The sequence below is a fragment of the Neophocaena asiaeorientalis genome, unplaced genomic scaffold, assembly GCF_003031525.2.
Source record: "Neophocaena asiaeorientalis asiaeorientalis breed wild unplaced genomic scaffold, Neophocaena_asiaeorientalis_V1.1 scaffold517, whole genome shotgun sequence".
NCBI lineage: Eukaryota > Metazoa > Chordata > Mammalia > Artiodactyla > Phocoenidae > Neophocaena > Neophocaena asiaeorientalis.
Window position 1 is genome coordinate 2,114,122 of NW_020172724.1, and position 16,214 is coordinate 2,130,335.

General features: G+C 57.0%; 1 protein-coding gene across 1 annotated transcript in view; it reads left to right on the forward strand.

Moving 5' to 3' along the window:
* The window catches only part of ZMIZ1 (zinc finger MIZ-type containing 1), a 229,718-nt gene that overhangs the window by 59,230 nt on the left and 154,274 nt on the right, over positions 1-16,214 (forward strand). Inside the window, exon 3 of the mRNA XM_024740273.1 lies at positions 5,717-5,812. The gene's annotated coding sequence lies outside the window, so the exon portion shown is untranslated. The remainder of the gene's footprint in view (positions 1-5,716; positions 5,813-16,214) is intronic.

The window sequence follows — 16,214 nt, forward strand, 5'->3', positions numbered from 1 at the left end:
CACCGGGACCCATGTGAGGGTCTGAATCTCAAATCTTAACATTATGTGTTTATTTTCATGTGAATTACGAACAAATATTATTAGTACATCAAACCTGTGATTTCACAGACAATATTGCTTTAGATGAGGTTAAATAAAACGAAAGTTGATTGGTTCAAAGCAGAGTGATTTAAAGGACAATATGTGAAGGATGTAGATGAAACATGATGTGGTTTAAAGTTTGTAATAACTGAAGTCAGGGACACACTCGTGGAGGGTCTGAGAACACAGGTCAGAGGCCAAGCGGCGAGGCCGCGGTCAGCAGCAGGAACCCGAGGGCAGGGTTGGCCAGTCCCTGGCCTGTAGGCCACCAGTGCCCCATCTCATGGCCAAGCCGACAGTACCTCTGCATCATGCCCTTCTCCCCAGCCCTGCGGTCAGTGGGAATTAGCCCACCACAGAGGACTCCTCTGCCCTAGAGGCAGTTTAAATGGGACTCTCGGGGCTTCCCTGGTGGCGCAGTGGTTGAGAGTCCGCCTGCCGATGCAGGGGACGTGGGTTCGTGCCCCGGTCCGGGAGGATCCCACATTCCGCGGAGCGGCTGGGCCCGTGAGCCATGGCCGCTGAGCCTGCGCGTCCGGAGCCTGTGCTCCGCAATGGGAGGGGCCACGGCAGTGAGAGGCCCGCGTACTGCAAAAAAAAAAAAAAGAATAAACGGGACTCTTGTTTCAGGGAGGCCAGGAAGTCAGACCCTGCTCCCTGTCATACCACCTGACCAGGTGTGGGTGACTTCTTGGGCTCCCTGGCCAGCCCGCCTCCCCAGGCGTTGGTGGGTGAGACCCAGTCTCATCACTCTCTCTCTGACTACTCCACTCTCTCTTCCTGGACAGTCTGAAAATAGCCAGTTCTAGACGTAAAGGGAGAACGGCTTCCACTAGACCAGGTGTCATCTGGGCTTGGAGACAGGTCAGGGCCAGGGTCAGCACGGCCCGCTGGAAATCCCCAAGGCCAGGGTTCCGGTCTTGGCTGCCGCTCTCTGGAGCATCAGTCCCCTCCTCTGTAGACTGGGCTGTACTTTTCTCCCAGGGTTGCTGAAGGGATTCTGAGAGCCACATGCAGAACCCGTCAGAGGAGCACTCGGTGTAGCTGGTGGTGAGCCCGATTCCTGGCCCGGGCCCCCCCGCCCTCGGCCTCCCACCTGCCGCCACGGTGTCTGTGCGAGGTGACCTGCTGCCGCCAGAGATCTCCCGCTCATCTGCCCTTTTATCGCCCTGTGCACAATCGGGGGAAGCCTGGAAGGCCACAGGGGCGCGGGCAGATGGAAAACAAAGAGAGAACAAAGGCGCTGCTCTCAGGAGGCCAAAAGGCAGGGGGCCTCCTCCCGCCACTGCCTCCTGGCCAGCTTGTCCCACCAGCGCCGGGCCTCGGCCACCCTAGGCTGCAGGCCACCTGCCCTGCCCCTCCAGAGCCTAGCCCTAACCTCACGTGGGGTCCCCACTTGCTGGGTGACCCGCGGAAAGTCACTCCTCTCCAAGGCAGCTTTTTCTCGTCTGTAAATGAGGAAGTGGTTGGACAGCTTGCTGTGTGATCTCCAACAGACCCTGCCCCTCCCACCCCTGCTGGGGTCTATTTGGGGACAGGCCGACCCATTTCTCAGGCACTCCCCACCCCCTGGCCCTAGGTCAAGTTGGGTGCCCACTTCTGCCCACAGAGAGGACCCCAGTGTGCCCTGGGCCGAGTGAGGCCAGCAGGAGCCCCCTGTTTACAGCCAAGATCTTGGTGCTGGGTGTAAGCATTGGCATGGAATGAATGAACGGTTTTATCAGAAGGGGGCTTAACTGTCGGCCTTTTGGTCGCTGCCGCTGTCGGAGCCTCTGAGGGAGGGGAAACTCCTGGGCCCTCCAGAGCAGTAGCAAAGAGGAGTGGTTGAGGGCTCATAAGAGCCCCAAGGCCAGGTTATCTGGGTTCATATCCTAGCTGTGTGACCTTGGGCTGCTTTCTTAACCTTTCTGTATCTGTGTCCTCTTCTGTTAAAATGGTGTAGTACCTATCTCATAGGTTGTGTTGAGATTAAATGAGTTAACTCACATAAAGGACTTAGTACCAGATAAAGGCCCATTAATGTTGGGCATTACTATTATCAGTTTCAGCATTATTATTGTTTAGAGGTGGACTTAATGGGAAGCTCATGCAGCTTCAGCCCCCGGGCTCCACCCCTGCACCGCCTGGGTGAAGGTGGACGTTTTGCTGGCAGCTGGGGAGGGTTCTAGCTGGGGAAGGGTGGCAGATTGCCATCAGGGGCATTTCTGTGTAAGCATTTCTGGTAAATTGTTTAAAGGGGCCTGGCTTCCTAAGGCTCTAGGAATTCGCTATTTCTTTTCTCATTCTGAATATGTGTTTGTAGGGAATTCCCTGGCGGTCCAGTGGTTAGGACTCCCACTTTCACTGCCAGGGCCCAGGTTCCATCCCTGGTCGGGGAACTAAGATCCCACAAGCCGCGTGGTGCAGCTAAAAAAAAAAGTATTTGTAATTGTATATGTATCTCTAAAGAGGACCTCCAAAATAGTATAAGCTTCGGGTCCTGCAAACCTGGACCGTCCCCTGCTCATTCCCGTTACCTTGATTATATTTCTGGGGCCTGGCCCTGTGCTGCCCACCTTGTGGCCCCCCAGGAGGATGGATGCGGCCTTGCGGCTGGAGGGACCTGACTTCTTACCCTGTGGCCAGCTGTGTACGCACCCCAGACTGTGGTCTACACCCCGCACTCCAGGTCAAGGGAGCCCCAAGGAGGGCAGGCAGGGAGAATGGGACCCTCTCCTGAAAGAGACCCTGGATGTTCAGCGCACAGAGGCCTGTGCCCAGGGCCTGACGGCCCCTGCACTGCAGGCTGGAGCCCTATCCCCTACCTCCTCCCTCCCCCCACACTGGGCGGGCAGGCGCAAGGGGCGGTTGGGGCCGTGGGAAGCAGGCTGCTCAGTTGGAACAGTTGCCCTGGAGGCTGTGGCCGGGGGGCGGGGCAGGGGGGCTGGCTTTGTGCCAAGCCCCAGGTTTAGTATCAGGTAGGTGGAGACCCGGGATGGCCGCTGCCCTCTGAGAGCTCTTGAGGTAGCTGGAACCACAAGATTTGCACCTGGAGGGGTGAAGACTGGGCAGGCGAGGTGGTATTAGACCCTGTCGCATCAGGCATCTCAGAGAGGGGTCGAGAGAGCCCAGAGGTCGTGAGGGCTTAGAAGCCTGGGGAGGGCCTTCTGGAGGATGGGCCCTCGCCTGGGGACGCCCCCAGAGGAGTGGGCGCCGTGGGCCCTGGCGCCTCTACCCGCAGCAGGGCCTCCCAGCCCGGGCTCTGACAGGGACATTTATAACTCACAGCTGTGCGGTCCTGGGCCCAACTGACTGTGGTAAAGCGATCAGGCTGCAGGAAGTTGAGTCCTGAGGCCACTCCCCACCCCGACCCTACACTCTCCTTCACCTCCTGACACCCACATCCTGTTCTGGGCAGGAGGGGCGGGCAGCTGGAGCATGGGACTGGGGCCCAGCCAGGGGTCCCCGAGCTGGAGAAAATGAAGAAGCTCAGTGAAGCCCCTGAGCTGTGAGGCAGGGCCTCCAGGATCACCAGGGTCTATCCCTCAAGGCACACGTGGGGAGACCCAGGCCCAGAGAGTGCCAGAGGCCACCCAAGAGCCCACGGGAGCCGAGGAGCGAGAGCTCAGGCTGCGGGGCTCAGGGGTGTGCTCTGTGCTTCCAAATCTTTTTTTTTTTTTTGCTGTACGCGGGCCTCTCACTGTTGTGGCCTCTCCCGTCGCGGAGCACAGGCTCCGGACGCGCAGGCTCAGCGGCCGTGGTTCACGGGCCCAGCCACTCCGCGGCAGGTGGGATCTTCCCAGACCGGGACACAAACCTGTGTCCCCTGCATCGGCAGGCGGACTCTCAACCACTGCGCCACCAGGGTGTGCTTCCAAATCTTAACTGGAGAAGGGATTAAGCTTCTAGCCCCTGCTGACCAACGCCGGCCTGGGGGAGCCTGGTGGAAGGGGGCGAAGGTGAACCAGAGGCCTCAGAAGTTGCTGGGAAGAGGAGCAGAGGTTGCTTGGACCCTGGGGCTCTGCACAGCTTGTAGCCCTCCGTTGGAATATCCCATCTTGAAACCAAATACCTCACAAGGCCTTGTGCCCGTCCACCTAGATCCTCACAGCAAAATTCACATTTGGGGAAAGGGATGGTCTCGCCCAGTGCTGGGAAGGACAGTAGGAAGAGCTTCCAGCATACCATGTTTTTGACCCCCTTACCTCCCTTGGCCTTACTTGCTAACCTATTCTTGGACTCCTCTGGCCAACCACCCCTCCCCCACGCCTCTTTCTCCTTCCGTGCAAGGAGAGGGATGATAAATGATAGTGACTTTGCCAGAGCTTGGCCCATATAACTCTGGTAACCTGTGACACGATTCTAGAATTAGTACCCGAAAGAACATAGATGTTTGTTTCATTAGTTGTATATTTATTAAGGTATATTAGAAATATATAACTAGCATATCAAACCCATGATTTCACAGATATGTTCCTTTTGGACAAGGCCAGATTCATTAGAGCTAAAAAATAAGTGCATTGAAGTAGAGGCAAGCATTAATTAAGTCATCGTATGGACAGGACTCAGCTTGGACCCAGGGTCATGAAGGACGTAGGAGAAGGCCTGAAGTTTGGGGGACACTGGGGCTCTTTTCTGCTGTAAACTCTGTTCCTGGGCCTCCTCCAGGACTCTGGGCCTCAGTCTCTTTTATTTAATTAATTAATTTATTTATTTATTTATTTATTTTTGGCTGCGTTGGGTCTTTGCTGCTGCGCATGGGTTTTCTCTGGTTGCGTCAAGCGGGGGCTACTCTTTGTTGAGGTGCGCGGGCTTCTCATTGCAGTGGCTTCTCTTGTTGCAGAGCACGGGCTCTAGGCGTGCCGGCTTCAGTAGTTGCAGCAGGCAGGCTCAGTAGTTGTGGCTCGCGGGCCTAGTTGCTCCACGGCATGTGGGAACTTCCCAGACCAGCGCTCGAACCCGCGTCCCCTGCATTGGCAGGCGGCTTCTCAACCACTGCGCCACCAGGGAAGCCCCGGGGCCTCAGTCTTAGGCGAACCATCCAGCCCCACAGGCAGGAGGGGATGAGCGGGCCGTGAGCTGGGTTTCCGAGGAGGTGTACACACGTAAAATGACGCCAGGTGCCCATCAGAGATCTGGTGAACGATTCCTAATGAGGAAAGAATCCAGGCAGGGGTCAAAGAGTGGCTTTGGAAGTGGCTGCCAACCGGCCGGCCGTGTGAGATAATTCCCCGAAGCCAGGCATGGTGCAGAGAGAACACCGAGGGCTTAGAGGCCCGGCTAAAAATACCCCCGACAGCTTCTCCCTGTCACCGTGCCTGGGGCCGCACAGGAAGGCCCTGGCTTTCTACCTTTCTCACCAGGAAGAAAAAGACAACAGCACAAAGGTCCCCCGAGCCCCAGAAAAAACAAAACTTACATAGATTGCACTTTTTTTTTAAAGAATGCCACCAGGAGGAGTTGGCTTGCCAGGTGGAGCACGGCAGGGTGGGGAAGACAGCCGGCTCCGATAAATCAGGCATCCCAGTGCGTGCTTAAGTGGCCCAAGAGGCCTCCAAGATTAGCCCGCCGGTGGTGACAGAGGTGGGAGGGAGTGGGCTGCCGTCTGTGCCCCTGGCCACTCACACGTGTCCTGTCTCTCTCCCTGCGTACCCAGGACGAGGAGGAGGAGGCCCGTTGGCATCAGACCAATGCTGCGAGGGGTGTGAGGATTAGAGCCGCCGTCCATCACTCAGCTGCCAGACCTAGAAAGGTAACCCCAGACCCCCGACGCCCTGATGCCTGGGCTGCACTGCCCCCTTCACCTGAAACCTGGCCGGTGCAAGCTGGGGCAGCCGGTAGTGATGGGGCAGGGCCACAGCCAAAGGTTATCAGCCTTTTCGCCCAGCCCTTCTTGCCCTGGGCTTCAGGGCTTCTCTGTAATGCCTTGTGTGTGTCCAGCACAAAATGCTTCTGGGCTTCAGTTTGTCCATCTCTAAAATGAGTCCTCCACTGACTCCAATTCTCGAGGATTCTGTGAATCACTTGGGCCTCCTTGTTATTTGGAGTTAAGCCATCTTTGCAGCCTGGCTCAGTCTAAACTCTGGGGGCATAGCCAAGGGTCCTAGCCCTTGGGGGTATAGCATTAAGGCCACAGGGTCTGCAGGGCCAGACAGGGTTTGAGAAGGGAGGATTTTCCAAGGCAGCCCTGGCTGGAGATGTGTCTCACTGGAGCTGTGGCTGCGGTCTCCTTGGTGGTAGGATTTGAAACTCCAGAGTGATCTCCCTGGCAGCTCTGGGCAAGAATTATCATCTACATTTTCAGACCGGGAGACCAAGGCCCAGGGAAGTTAATGGGCCTGCGGGGGTTCACACAGCAAGCTCTGGCCACACCGCAGCAGCTCAGCTTTATCCTATTCGCTCTGTCAGCCTCTGTGCTTTTACTACACTACACTGGTCTGGCCAGGGAAGTCTGAGCCCAATAAACCACCGGTCTTTATTGTGTGCCCATGGTGGGACCCATCCATCCATCCATCCACCCATCTATTCATTTGTCCATCCTCCCACCCAGCCTCCCTCCTGTCCAACCATCCTCCCATCCATCCATCCATCCATCATCCTCCCACCCAGCCATCCTTCCATTCACTCATCCATCCATCCATTTATTCGTCTGTCTATATCTATTTGTCTGCTCATTCTTCCAACCGTCCATTCACTCGTGAATTCACACATCAAACACACACTGGCTCTTATACCAGGCCAGCCCTGCACTAAAGGCTGGGTTTTGAAGATGAATCAGATCCAGCCCTGCCCTGGAGGTGGTGCACTCTGCAATGGAGGTTGATACATGATCTCAGAGCCAGGCTCAATTCCATAAGGTCAGTGCTCAAGGCCCCTGTAGTGTCTGAGACTGCATGAGGAAGGGAGGAGGGGCCACGTGCTGGTAATGCAGGCAGGCATTCAGGGAGTGCTTCCCAGAGGAGGTGGCGTTGTTCATTTATTCATGCCCAAATTGTTTATTGAGAAAGTCTCCCTGCTGGGAACCGCTTGATGTTTTGGAGACACCTCAGGGAATAAAACTGACAAAACTCCCTTTCCTGTGGCGCTTACATTCTCATGAGGAGACGTGGATAATGAATGCCTAAAATGTGATATATCGTGTCAGATGGTGCCAAGTTTTAAGAAGGGAAATTAGGCACTAAAGAAACAGAGACTACAGGGACTTCCCTGGCTGTCTAATGGTTAGGACTCTGTGCTTTCACTGCGGAGGGCCCAGGTGCAGTCCCTGGTTAGGGAACTAAGATCCTGTAAGCCGCGCGGCACAGCCAAGAAAAAAAAAAAAAAAAAACAGAGACTACAGCATGAGTAAAGTGTTCTTTGACAAAGGATGGTCAAGGAAGACCTCTGACAAGGTGACATTTGAACAGAGACATGAATGCAAGCAGGGAGTGAACCAAGGTGCACTTGGCCCATTCATGGAAGTAGCAGGGATGCATGTGGCTGGAGGGAAGTGGAGGTAGGAGGGGAAATCAGAGAGATCCTGGGGGACCCGCTCACATAGTCGGACAAGAGGAGAGCAGGGAGATGGCTGAGAAGCTGTTGCCCACATCCAGGTAGAAGGTGGTGGTGGCTTGGACTAGGGTTGCAGGGAAAGCAGTGGAAAGTATCAAAGTCTTTGACTGTATTTCAGAGACATTGCAGACAGGCTTGTGGATGGATCAGACGTGGAGGATGAGGGAAGGGGGGACAGTCCAGGAAGGCTCTTGGGTTTGGGACAGGAGCCGCCGGGAGAACAGAGGTAGCTGTTTTTCTCCGCCGGGAGGAAGGGCTGAAGGCAGCCAAGGAGCTGTGTTTTAGACACGTTAGGTTTGAGGTGCATTTGAGACATCCAAGTGGAAAGGTTGAGAAGGCAATTGGATATATGAGTCTGAGAGGCAGAGAGGGGTCCCGACTGGAGATATAAATGTGGGAGCTGTTGTGTATAGATGGTGTCGCAAGCCACAAGGCTGATGATGTCATCTTGGGAGTGAGTGCAGAGAGAGCGCTTCAGAAGCCTGTGTCTGAGTCACGGGGCATCCAGCCCTTAGAGGGAGGGAAGATGGGGTGGAGGCGGTAAAGGAGATGGAGAAGGTGCAGCCAGGGAGGAAGGAGGAGAGCTGAGGGAACAGGCTCTTCGTGAACCAGGAAGATTTTGCTGGCAAATTGGGGAAAGGACACTCCCGGTAGAGGGAACAGCATAACAGAGGCTCAGAGGCCTTAATAACAGAGCCATATTTGGAGAGGGGTGGTGGAGAGGGAGAAGGGACCAGAGAAGCTCCCCTCTGTACACCTGGCCACACAGAGGCCAGGGCCCATGGGTGTCTGGCAGGGCTGTATAATAAATGACCCCATGTCTGGGGACCTTCCTTGTCACCCTGGTTGGCACTCCCTGGTCTCAGCTGATGTCTGTGCACTTTGCACTTTCTTTTAAGAAGCTTCGCCTACCTCTCCTGACCTCCCACCGTCCCTCTGGGGCTCTTGGGCCCCTGAGACCTCCCCCTTGCCCAGAGCACTTGTCTGAAAACACAGGCCTCAAGGCAGCAGCTCAGGAGCTGTCGGCAGGGGAAGGGCACCCAGCAGCTTCCTATTGAATCTCTAAGCACTACCTGGATCCTTTATCTTAAAAGAAACTGTCGAAACTTCCTGGACTATGAGTATGTCAGAGCTGCCCGCTCATGCTCAGTTAGAGCAGAGGAACTCACTACCTCTAGTGGGCAAAGGCGCACGTGTTTGGGTGGGGAAGGGTCAGCCTTTTGTGCGCCTGTGGTGTTTCGCACTCAGTACTCAGCTCTCGGTGGAGAGAATGGCCACGGCTCGGTCAGGGAAGGCTGCAGAGAGCAGCTGCTGCCCAGAGGCTGGGCAGGGGTTCAACCCGGCTGTGAGGCGGGATGGGAGGTGAGGGGAGAACATGTGGCCGGCCAGCAGGCTGCAGGGGCACAGGCCAGCCCCTCTGCCCCAGCGAACACAGCCCGATGTGCCTGGGATGTGGCAAAGGCCCAGGAGACTTCTCCGTACTGAGGATAGGATGGAGCCAGGCCCCCAGAATCCCTCCGGGAGGTGTGCCTCGGACTCCAGAATGGGGACTGGGGGAGCCATGGGAAGCCGCTCTGATTATGCATGGCTCTGTGGCAGGCCGGTGGCAGGAGGCTGTGGGTAATCTAATTAGTGTGCCAGGCGGACGGGCCAAGTAATCCTGTACCTTTAGACTCACTTTCCTTTAAGCCCCCACCCAATCTCTCCCTAAGTCCTTCCACTGCCTGCGTGACATCTAGCAGGACATCTCCATTGAACAGATGGGTAAACCAGGGCCCGAGAGGAAGAAGCTTGCGTGACGCCACAGCTAATAAGTGGCAGGGTGGAGCTTTGAACCGGGTCCATCTGAACCCCAAGCCCTCGCTCAGCGCTGCCTTCTGCCATCTCCCAGCCTCTCCTAGAATATCCAGACTTGCACGCACCTTCATATAAACCACCTGTTCAACATCCCCATTTTATAGATGAGGAAACAGAGGCCCAGAGAATGTAAGACACTTGCCCAGGCGCACACAGCAAGCCAAGGGCAGAACCTATTCCAGAATCTGATCTGGCCCACTGTGTCCACCCAGCTCCACACCCCGTGTGCAGGCCCAGGGATCCCATCCTGGGCCCCACCCACTTCCTCTCGGAGCATCCACTGCCCTTCTGTTTTCCTGCCGCCTTTGGCACTCTCTCTGGTTGAAGGCACCAAGTTCCTCATCAGAAAGCTCCATTGTGCCCATTGTTTAAATATAGATTACTAATGAAATGCCTTTTCATTGCCTTCCCAGTGAATAGTTTCCGTGTAAAGTTAATTTGCAGTGTTATGTAAATTCTGTTTAACTTCAATCAAGTTTCTAATTATGTTTTTACCGCGGTAATTCCCATTTGATTTGTCATCTCCTGTTAGGTATTTAATGTTCGGGCGGGCAGGTTTGCTTTCCCTCTGTCTCTTGGTTTTCCAAGGTCCACTCCCTCCCTGACCCCTGTCTGTCTTTCCTCCTTTGCTCCTGCTTCCTTCGTCCCCTGCCCCTTCCCTGTGAATCTTTCCCACCTCCTCTCCTTCCTTCCCTTCTTCCTCTTGCAGCCGTTCCATCTCCCCTTCCTGTTTCCCTCTGCTCTGTCTGGCTCTGTCTCCCTCTCTCTGCTTCCCTTCCTCCCTTCCGCCCTCTTTCCCCTTGTCACCTCCCCCATCTTCCTTCTCTTTCCATTTCTCCATCACTCCTTCTCTCCTGCTCGGTGCTGGGGGCCTGGCCCTGGTACGGTGGGAAGTGGTTAAGAGCAAGGGTGCTGGATCTGTGTGCAGCTCCTGATCTGCCCCTTATGAACGGTGTGACCTTCAGGTTGCCAATCCCTCATCTGTAAAGTGGGGTGACAACATCACCTACCTTGTAGGGTTGTGAGGATTCAGTAAGATAATATATGAAGGAGGGCTTAGCTTAGCGAGGGGACCTGGTCAGAAATGGCTTTCAATTGAGAACTCTCGGCCACACCCCTTATTTCTCTGTGGGCTTCCTGAGGTGCCTCTGTAGTGGGTGTCTGTGCCACTGGGGTGATGGAGGTCAGGCCTGAGGCCAGGGCAGGGTGGGAGCCAGCCGCAGACCCCCACAGAGATGGTGGCTGTCCCCCCGGAGCAAGGTGTCAGCCCTGCCTGTCAAGAAATGTGGCCTCCTTCTCCCTTAGAGGGCTGGTCTCGGGGCTGTGAAGGTGAACAGGCCAGCTGTTCTCAGGGAGCATCTGAGGCACAGACCCCCAAAGCTGGAAGAGCCCTCGAGACCCTGGCCCCCAGACCTTTCCCAAATGACAGAGTAAAGGCAGAGCTGCTCCCACCAAGTTGGACTAGACACGCCCTTCCTCCCACCCTGGATGCCCCCCAGGCCAGACCATGGACTCTGGCTTCAAAACTGTTGCTCCGGGTACCAGGCCCTGACAGACCTGTCACTGACTCACTTGGAGACTCCCCTCTGAGCTCCGACTCCCCTCCTGCCCTACATCCAACGCTGGGCTTTGGGATTCTCCCCGCCGTCAGCAGCTGGGCGGCCACAGTTTCCCAGCAGGCATCTGCCCTCTGGGTGGGGAGGGCGGAAGGAAAACACCAGACAGGGCCGAGGGCTGGGCGCTCTTCCTCCCCTCCTTCTCTCCCCTCCTCCCCCCCTGCTCTATTCCCATCCAGCACGTCCCTGACACGTCCAGGAAGCAGAAAACAAGTGTTTGGAGAAGGCATTCTTCTGGGTGAAGAAAGGCAGGCCCGGTCCCTTGTCCTTCAGACACAGGGAAACCTGAGCTGGCCCAGTCCCGGCCTGCTGGGCTGCGTGATCACCTGACCTGCCGCAAGTGGCTGTGTTTGTGTGTGTGTGTGTGTGTGTGTGTGTGTGTGTGTGTGCGCGTGTGCATGTGTGTGTGCGCGTGTGTGTGTGTGTGCACGCGCGTGTGCGTGTGTGTGTCTCCCTGGTCCAGGAAACCTTAACCAGTCACGTGGCTGCCTTCCCTGTTTGTCTAAGTAAGCAGTTCAGGCCAGCTGCAGCCAGGAGGCTGAGCCAGGGAGCCAGGGGAGGGGGCCACACTGGTAGGGGCGGTGGACAGAGGGCAGCCCTGAGCCAGGTCCTGGAGTTTTCGGGCCTCTGGATTTGGTGTGGGGAGGCCTGGCCTGGGGAATGGCCACTGCTCCCGACCCCCTACCCTCCCTGGACCTCCCCTACCTCCATCTGTCAAGAAAAGATACTGGGCTTGCTGACTGCAGAGAACACGCCCAGCCCTGAAACAGGGTTGGGCGGGGGGGCATCCTCTGTCCAGGAGCAGCTCCAAAAGGCCAAAGAGGGACACACGTGCATGCAGCAGCCCCTGTGATGTCCCCTAGAGCGTGTTGCTGAGTCCTGGCCCCTCAGCAGGAGAGCCCAGGTCAGCCCATTGTCATGCACCCAGCAAGCCATTGGTTAATTCAGCAGGTAGGCATTAAGCACCTACTGTGTGCCGGGACCTGGGCTAGGCAAGGGGGTAGGGTTGTCCGCACCCCAGGTCTTCCAGAACCTCTCTGGACCTCCATACCTGTGACATATTTTCCTCCTGTTGGATGGACAGGATCACCTTTCACAGCAAAGACCCTGTGCTCGTGTCATGAGGCAGCCATGTCCCACCACACTGCCAGTCCAAGAGGATGAAACCTCGGCGTTGGGCAGGGGACCTCAGGGGAGCTGAGACATCACTGAGTCCCTCGTGGACCAAGCAGCTGGGGCGAGGGTCCCTGTCCTCCAGAGAGGCTGGAGTCAGAGCCAGGCTTCCAGAACAGATGTGGGCAGAGTGCAGAGACCCTGAGCCCGGACATCTGAGGGGCTTCTCTGAGCCCACCCAGGCAGCAGAGCCCAAGGGAATGCCCTGAGTAGGGCCTCCCTCGGCCTTCCTCCATGTTTACCTGACCTGAGCGCTGTGTCTTACCTATAGAGGGCACAGTCCCCCAGGTCCTGGAGGAGGAGGAGGGCTATGGTGGCCTTGGGGGCAGTGCTCTTGAGAGCCCGCCTGGGTTCAAGTGTCTGTTTGTCCCCCTTCCTCCCTGCTGCTTCTGTCCCTCCTTCCTTTGACAGACATTTCCTGGCAACCAAGTCTGTGCCAGGTCTGTGCTCAATACAAAGCACATCCCTGGCCATGGAGATGCTCACTGCCAAGCTGGCATCAGCAACATCTCAGGGTGGGCTGAGGCCCGGGTAGAGGCAGCCGTTGGGTGGGGATCAGGGTGTGGCTGACTCCACAGGCTGCCCTAGGTTCTGGGGAAGCTAGGCATACTTTCCCCGGATGGACTGAGGCCGATTCTACTAGGTGCCCGGGATGAGAGGCACAGAGAGCTGCCATCAGGACCACACAGAGCACTGTCGGACCTTGTCTCTGTTGTGATAGGATTTGGGGGTGTTCAACCTGTAAGGGTCCCATGGGCTAATGAGCTCAAGGCCATTCTGATACAGCTGGAAAACTCCAATCCAGAAAAGGAATGGAGGTGGGGTGGCCACTGGTTGAGCTGGTGGCACAGGCCAGCCATCCTGCCACCCATGACTGAATGTGGGTTCTGGCCAGGGGTGGTTCTAAAGCCTGTGTATCTCCAGCCTCAGCTTGTATGCCCCCGGGGTCAGGAGGCTCACTACTGCCCCATGGCTGTCTCAGTAACTCTCCCTGGTAACTGGTGCCCTGGCTGCCCACCAGGCTGTAGTCTGGCTTGTCTTCTACCCTGCCCACCTCAGGCCCACAGACCTGAGGCTTCAGCCTCCTTGACCCGGTCCCTGCCAAGCTTCACTGCTTCCAGGAAGAGCATCCGGCTGGGCCCGCAGACAGCCCCATCAGGGCCTGTTTGATTGGACTAGTGTGGACCTGTCATCAGTGTCCTGCGTTGGGCAGCCGAGGTGAAGCCAAAGTCAGCCCCTGCCTGAGTGAGCAGGGTCCCACCTTCCCAGCACAGCCCCTGGGGAGGCCCTTGGGCTGCCCACGGAGCAAGCAGGAGACCTGGATCCCAGCTCCATTCCTGTCCCCAGGGTGATCTCAGGCAAGGCCCAGCCCCAGTCAGCCCAGACCACTTCCTGTTCGCGCTCCTCCCCAGCACTGAGCTACAAGAGGCCTTTGTCTACGGTGGGCTCTCCGCACTTCCTGGCCTGTTTGCTTTCTGAGTCGCCTGTTTGCCAAGCAACCTTGAGGGAGACCTGAGACGCTTCTCCCATAGCCTGTGCCCTGGGCCGAGGGCCTTTCTTCAAACCCCTTCCCCCTCACTGGGCCAGGCCACTAACTTCTCCTTTCCCACCACCTCCTCACCTGTGGACAGGTGAGTCCCCAGCTCGTGAGGCACACGGAATGGGTTGGGTTCACCTGGAGACCATGGGTGGTCCCACAGCCCTTGGACCGAGTTCCCATCCCACCCAGAACCTGACACTTTTAAGGATCCAGGCATCCAAAACTGGGGTGGGGGGTTGAAGGTGTCTTACTCTGGGCGCTGCTGCCATGGTTTGACATCACATTGTCCCTGGTGTGGGGACTACCCTGCCCAGCTTCTGCAGAGGTACCACACTGTCCCTCGTCTTTGACCCCTGGGAAGTTCTGCCTTTGAGGCCTGAGATCCATCCTTGCTCAGCTTCTTCCCTTGTCCTGGTCGCTTCAGCATGGCTCCTGCCCGAAGTGGGGGAAGACGGTGATCTGATCCCCAGGGAAGGGCTGATTCCTACAGCCTTTACTCAGCTGTGCCTGAAGTTCTGGGAATAAAACCCAGTAGTGCTTTTTTGTCAAGGCCTCTTGCTAGGAAGCAAATAGCTGGAGGTCTAGAGGTCAGAGGCCAAAGGCCACTGAAGAGGCCAGGGCAGCTGCGCACTCCTGCCCCAGGAAAGTTTGGTGCTTCTGAGGAAGCCTCCACAGGGCCCTGCTCTCTCCTGGTCTGGGCAGGGCCAGTGAGACAGGAAGCCAGGGCAGGCCCGGAGGATGGGACTCAGGGTGGCCTGGGCCTGAGCCAGGGATGAGGCGAAACCCAGCCCTGGCCTGGTCCCAGGGCCACAGGCACACAGGTCACCCACCCAACAGGAAACCCTGCCCGGCACCCCCTTTGTCCCACCCCATGTTTCCCGCGGGTGGTGCTTCTACTGTTTCCCGTGGGAGCTGCTGCCAGGAATCGTGCCCTCTTGAGAAAGGAAGCTGGACCTCAGGCTCGCGGCTGCCCTGCCTCTGACCTGTTCTAACCCCCTCCCAGGGCCTCCCATTGGTGGAAGCTCTGGGTCCCTGCCCGTCCCTCACCCACACATGCTGGTGACTTATCTTCTCCTAGATGATCAGTCACCTTTAGGGGCCTGGCAAGAGAAACCTCATAGTGGGGCCAGGCCTGGGAGCCTGGAGAGCAGGGTTTTTGTCTGGGTTCCACCACCAGCTTGCTGGTGCACGTGGGCTAGTCACTCGCCCACTCTGGGCCCCATCTGTAGAAAGGGGAGAGGAAGAAGCTTTGCCCAGCTAGGAGCATCCCATGGGATAAAGGGTTTGGGGGTAGGATGAATCTATACCCTATAAGGACACCAGGTTTGGGGTTAACTGCCCCAGATACCCCCCCACCCCCAACGCATCTCAGATATCTCTATATCCAGCCCAGTGGGGAACAGTGTCTGTGATGGCCCCCAAGCAGGGAGTGAGACGTGAGTGGCTGCCAGTGTCGCCATGGGGGATGGGGGTAGTGATGCTGGCATCACCCCTCTCTGGGTCATCCCACTGACGACATGGGGGCAAGCTGGGCATCTGTGCCTGGGCAGGAGCCCTCCCTCCTCCCTCCTCCCTCAAGACGGGCCAGGGTGACAGCTTGTGGGCTGAAAGCCAGGGAGGGTGCAGTGCCGAGGGGCAGATTCTCCTGCCACTCTCCAGCCCTCTTCCTTCCCCTGGTAGGTGCACTGAGGACTTCAGTTTTCCTTTGGTTGTGATGTTGAGTGTAAGGTGCAGGGAGGAACAGGGCAACGATACTAAGAGCTGCAAACGCTTCTGTAGCACTCTGTGGAGGTGCTGCTCCGATCCTTTATCTACAGGAACTCACGTTCACTGTGACAGCATCTCTGAGGTCACTACTCCTGTTGTCCGCATTTCCAGAGGAAGAAACTGAGGCACAGCCTGGTGAATCGACCTGCCCAGGGTGGTTACACTGGGATTGAACCGGGCAGCTGACTGCAGAGCCCGTGCTCTTGGCCACTGTGCTGCACAGCTTCTCTGACCCACCTCCCCCGACCAGGTACCCCCAGCCTAAGCCCAGCCCAGTATCAGGGGTTGCAGCTTGTTCCCAAAGGGGGATGAAGGGAGGGTCAGGATGCCAAGGTGAGCAGACCCAAGTCGCCATGGCATTGGGTGAGCTAACAGACTCGGGGTCACCCTGACCTTGTGGACCAGCTAAAAGCTTGTTAGCAACAGGGAAGACCGTAGGTCCAAGCAACCCAAGCCCCTGCGCTGTGTGGTGACAACTCAGCCTCCAGTGGTCTTGGACACGTTGCCGCTCTGAGCCTCAGCCTCCACGTCTGTCAAATGGGCCTTTCAGAGCCAGTGGCATAGGGAACTGTGAGGAGTCCTTGAGGTTCTGGGAACACAGTGTCTGACCCCTGTGGCTCCTCGGGGGGGGGGGGGGGGGGGGGTATTTT